This window comes from Rutidosis leptorrhynchoides, chromosome 6, assembly GCF_046630445.1.
Source record: "Rutidosis leptorrhynchoides isolate AG116_Rl617_1_P2 chromosome 6, CSIRO_AGI_Rlap_v1, whole genome shotgun sequence".
NCBI classification, from domain to species: Eukaryota; Viridiplantae; Streptophyta; class Magnoliopsida; order Asterales; family Asteraceae; genus Rutidosis; species Rutidosis leptorrhynchoides.
This window is the reverse complement of record NC_092338.1, coordinates 269,104,100-269,110,105: the sequence shown is the minus strand read 5'-3', so window position 1 is coordinate 269,110,105 and position 6,006 is coordinate 269,104,100.

Here is a 6,006-nt window from a genome sequence, read left to right as displayed (position 1 = left end):
AGCTCACTTCCAATCTTGTAAGGTGATCATCCAACCTCAAGAAATCTTTGTTTCTTACAGTAGGTTATCATTCTAATACAAGGTAATAATCATATTCAAACTTTGGTTCAATTTCTATAACTATAACAATCTTATTTCAAGTGATGATCTTACTTGAACTTGTTTTCGTGTCATGATTTTGCTTCAAGAACTTTGAGCCATCCAAGGATCCATTGAAGCTAGATCCATTTTTCTCTTTTCCAGTAGGTTCATCCAAGGAACTTAAGGTAGTAATGATGTTCATAACATCATTCGATTCATACATATAAAGCTATCTTATTCGAAGGTTTAAACTTGTAATCACTAGAACATAGTTTAGTTAATTCTAAACTTGTTCGCAAACAAAAGTTAATCCTTCTAACATGACTTTTAAAATCAACTAAACACATGTTCTATATCTATATGATATGCTAACTTAATGATTTAAAACCCGGAAACACGAAAAACACCGTAAAACCGGATTTACGCCGTCGTAGTAACACCGCGGGCTGTTTTGGGTTAGTTAATTAAAAACTATGATAAACTTTGATTTAAAAGTTGTTATTCTGAGAAAATGATTTTTATTATGAACATGAAACTATATCCAAAAATTATGGTTAAACTCAAAGTGGAAGTATGTTTTCTAAAATGGTCATCTAGACGTCGTTCTTTCGACTGAAATGACTACCTTTACAAAAACGACTTGTAACTTATTTTTCCGACTAGAAACCTATACTTTTTTTGTTTAGATTCATAAAATAGAGTTCAATATGAAACCATAGCAATTTGATTCACTCAAAACGGATTTAAAATGAAGAAGTTATGGGTAAAACAAGATTGGATAATTTTTCTCATTTTAGCTACGTGAAAATTGGTAACAAATCTATTCCAACCATAACTTAATCAACTTGTATTATATATTATGTAATCTTGAGATACCATAGACACGTATACAATGTTTCGACCTATCATGTCGACACATCTATATATATTTCGGAACAACCATAGACACTCTATATGTGAATGTTGGAGTTAGCTATACAGGGTTGAGGTTGATTCCAAAATATATATAGTTTGAGTTGTGATCAATACTGAGATACGTATACACTGGGTCGTGGATTGATTCAAGATAATATTTATCGATTTATTTCTGTACATCTAACTGTGGACAACTAGTTGTAGGTTACTAACGAGGACAGCTGACTTAATAAACTTAAAACATCAAAATATATTAAAAGTGTTGTAAATATATTTTGAACATACTTTGATATATATGTATATATTGTTATAGGTTCGTGAATCAACCAGTGGCCAAGTCTTACTTCCCGACGAAGTAAAAAATCTGTGAAAGTGAGTTATAGTCCCACTTTTAAAATCTAATATTTTTGGGATGAGAATACATGCAGGTTTTATAAATGATTTACAAAATAGACACAAGTACGTGAAACTACATTCTATGGTTGAATTATCGAAATCGAATATGCCCCTTTTTATTAAGTCTGGTAATCTAAGAATTAGGGAACAGACACCCTAATTGACGCGAATCCTAAAGATAGATCTATTGGGCCTAACAAACCCCATCCAAAGTACCGGATGCTTTAGTACTTCGAAATTTATATCATATCCGAAGGGTGTCCCGGAATGATGGGGATATTCTTATATATGCATCTTGTTATTGTCGGTTACCAGGTGTTCACCATATGAATGATTTTTATCTCTATGTATGGGATGTGTATTGAAATATGAAATCTTGTGGTCTATTGTTACGATTTGATATATATAGGTTAAACCTATAACTCACCAACATTTTTGTTGACGTTTTAAGCATGTTTATTCTCAGGTGATTATTAAGAGCTTCCGCTGTCGCATACTTAAATAAGGACAAGATTTGGAGTCCATGCTTGTATGATATTGTGTAAAAACTGCATTCAAGAAACTTATTTTGTTGTAACATATTTGTATTGTAAACCATTATGTAATGGTCGTGTGTAAACAGGATATTTTAGATTATCATTATTTGATAATCTACGTAAAGCTTTTTAAACCTTTATTGATGAAATAAAGGTTATGGTTTGTTTAAAAATGAATGCAGTCTTTGAAAAACGTCTCATATAGAGGTCAAAACCTCGCAACGAAATCAATTAATATGGAACGTTTTTAATCAATAAGAACGGGACATTTCAGTCTGGTCCCTCTGTTCCGCTGAATGATGAAGGTTTGCAACCTTGAAATGCTTTATATGAGCATTTAACACGAGGGTTTATGTTGTTTGCTGCTTCCCTTGTTGTTTCGACCCAAAGCATTCGTTTATGCGTTGGTTGATAAGCTCCTCAATTTCTTGTTCCGTCATTCGATTTAATCGACCCATGTTTCTTCAATAAAACATATAATATAATTAATCAAAAGGAATATTATAGATGTAGCGAGTAATTAATGGTACATCGTGGCATATTAATAATATGAACCAATTATTATAAAAGCCTTTTCTTCTTATTAGCACTTTATAATTATATCCAGGGTAGTACCTACCCGTTAAAGTTCATACTTAATAGCTTAGTACAAAAATTAACTACTACAATCTAGATAATATTCTATTATGAAAAAATTTAAAGTAAAATCATATAATCATTTCACGCCTATTCATGATATAGCAATACAATACCAGTATTTCACATAGGTATATTTTACATAATACATATGTCGGATAAAATAAAGCACACTACATAATATTATACATGGCGTGAAATGTTATCATAGCGGGAGGTGATTCAAAAACGACGGGGCCTTTTAGTTGTTGGTGAATCAATTTGTTTAGGTGGAATGAGGGATAGACGCACAGTGTATTTTGTTGTTGGTCGGGGGTTGGAGGTACTTGATATCTTGGTGGGATTATCAGGGAGATTTATACGGTAAGGGTGGTTTGGTGGTAAAAGGTGTCGGTTTTCAAGCCCTACTACAATAGGAAGTTTAACACCAGGTCTTTTTGTTGCGTTAATCCATTTCTGTTTAGAAATTTCTTTGACTTCCTCCTCCTCCTCAGGATCGTTTTCAGGTTCTTTCACTTCCTGTTCTTCCAAAAATTGTGAATCTCCCTAGAATGGGTCCTCTTTCGGGTCTTCATCATCATCAGACAAATTGATGATCGGGACTTTTGTTGAAGATTCTTCTTCGGAGTCGCTGATTATGATAATGAGATTGGTGCTAGAAGTAGACATCTATCACACATTAACTACCATATTAGAAATATATCACATAATATTTATATGTTATAATATTCAATTTCCGACCAAAAATGATAAGCGATGGTTTTCAAAAACAAGTTCGGTCAAAGTCCAGACTCACTAATGCATCCTAACAAATACCAGCCAGACACACTAATACTATTTCTGGTTCGCTATGACCTTTGCTCTGATACCAACTGAAACAACTCGTCCATATTACTATAAACGTGGTATGTTATTCATTGGTCTCATAGCGAGGTATTTAACCTCTATATGATACGTTTTAGAAAATATTGCATTCGTTTCATAAAAAGCACACTATTATTATACATAATGCATGTTTTAAACAAGTGGGCGATTATTTAAGAAATAATCCCCATAATATATTGGTTTCGAAATACTACTCACGTGACATAACAGTCGAATATAATACATGACAAAGGTTTTATTGAATGCAACACTTCAATTAAACAAAAGCATGAGACTCCATGCACAGCTTGCTCATATAATGCAATAGCGGAAGACTTTCTTAAGGACCTGAGAATAAACATGGTTAAACAGTCAACACAGAGGTTGGTGAGATATATAGGTTTTAAGCTAGCATCGATATAAATATAGACCACAAGATTTCATAGTTATAAACATTTCAATAAAGATATTCTATAAGTTGTTGAACGCCTCGGTAACCATACTTAAACATAAATGTAGCATATTCCCTTTATTATGAAATCTCCTACACTGTACCAAGTATAGTAAAAATGAAGTACTATGCAACCGTGTACGATATTAGAGCGACTATCCCGGTTGGGGTTGTCAAACCCGATATATCTATCAATAGGATTCGCGCTTACATGTTCTTGTAACATGTAAATATTAGTTACCAAGCTATTAGGGAAGATATGCAATGTGGTACAACTCAACGTAGAATATATTTTAAGTACTTGTGTCCATGGCGTAAAAAATAAAATGCATGTATTCTCATCACAAATTATTTTTAGAGTTTAAAAATGAGACTATATACTCACTTTCACATATTTTCACTTCGTCGGAAAATAAGACTTGGCCACGGGTCGATTCATAACCTATAACAAATATATATATATATATATATATATATATATATATATATATATATATATATATATATATATATATATATATATATATATATATATATATATATATATATATATATATATATATATATATATATATATCAAAGTATGATCGAAATATATTCTCAACATTTTTATTACGTGTTGACGTTTTAAGTTGTTAAGTTACCAGTCCAACGTTAGTAGTCCACAATTAGTAGTCCACAGTTAATAGTACATAAATAAATCAATATATTATCTCGAATCAATCCACAACCCAGTGTATACAAGTCTCAGACTCGATCACAACTCAAGGTATATATATTATTTTAGAATCAACCTCAACCCTGTATAGCTAACTCGAGCATTACTGCATATAGAGTGTCTATGGTTATTCCAAATAATATATATAGATGACGTCGATATGATATGTCAAAACATTGTATACGTGTCTATGGTCTATCAAGATTACATAATACACATATAATACAATATAAGTTAGTTGAGTTATGGTTAGTATAGATTTGTTATAAAATTTACGTACCTAAAACTAGTAATTTTTACCATTTTTGTTTTACCCATAATTTCTTTGTTTTAAATCCATTTTGAGTGAATCAAGTTGCTATAGTTTCGTATCGAACTTAACTTTATGAAAATAAATAGAAAAAGTGATGGTTTATAGTCAGAGTTACAGGTTTCAAGTCATTTTTGTAAGAGGTAGTCATTTCATTCGAAAGAACGTCGTCTTGATGACCATTTTGAAAAACATACTTTCACTTTGAGTTTAACCATGATTTTTGGATATAGATTCATGTTCATAAGAAATATCATTTTCCCAGAATAACAACTTTTAAATCAAGTTTATCATACTTTTTAATTATCTAACCCAAAACAGCCCCCGGTGTTACTACGACGGCGTATGTCCGGTTTTACGGTGTTCTTCGTGTTTCCAGGTTTTAAATCATTAAGTTAGCATATCATATAGATATATAAAATGTGTTTAGTTGATTTTATAAGTTAAGTTAGAAGGATTAACTTTGTTTGTGAACAAGTTTAAATTAACTAAAGTATGTTCTAGTGATTACAAGTTTAAATCTTCGAATAAGATAGTTATATATATATGAATCGAATGATGTTATGAACATAATTACTACCTCAAGTATAGTAGGTAAACCTACTGGAAGTGACAAGAAATGATTTAGATTCAAAGGATTCTTGGATGGTTTGAAAGTTCTTGAAGTAGAATCATGACACGAAAACAAGTTCAAGTAAGATTTCTATTCGAATTAAGATTTTTATAGTTATAGAAATCGAATCAAAGCTTGAATATGAATATTACCTTGATTTAGGATGATAACCTACTGTAAATAACAAACATTTAGTGAGGTTGGATGATCACTTGAAATGGATTTGCAAGATTGGAAGTAAGTTAACGAACTTGGAAGTGTTCTTGATTTTATGAAACTAGAACTTATAGAATTTATGAAGAACACTTAGAACTTGAAGATAGAACTTGAGAGAGATTAATTAGATGAAGAAAATTGAAGAATAGTGTTTATAGGTGTTTTCGGTTGTGGATAATGGGTTAGATATAAAGGATGTGTAAGTTTGTTTTCTTGTAAATAATTCATGAATGATTAGTAATATTTTTGTAATCTTGCTAAATAATTCAT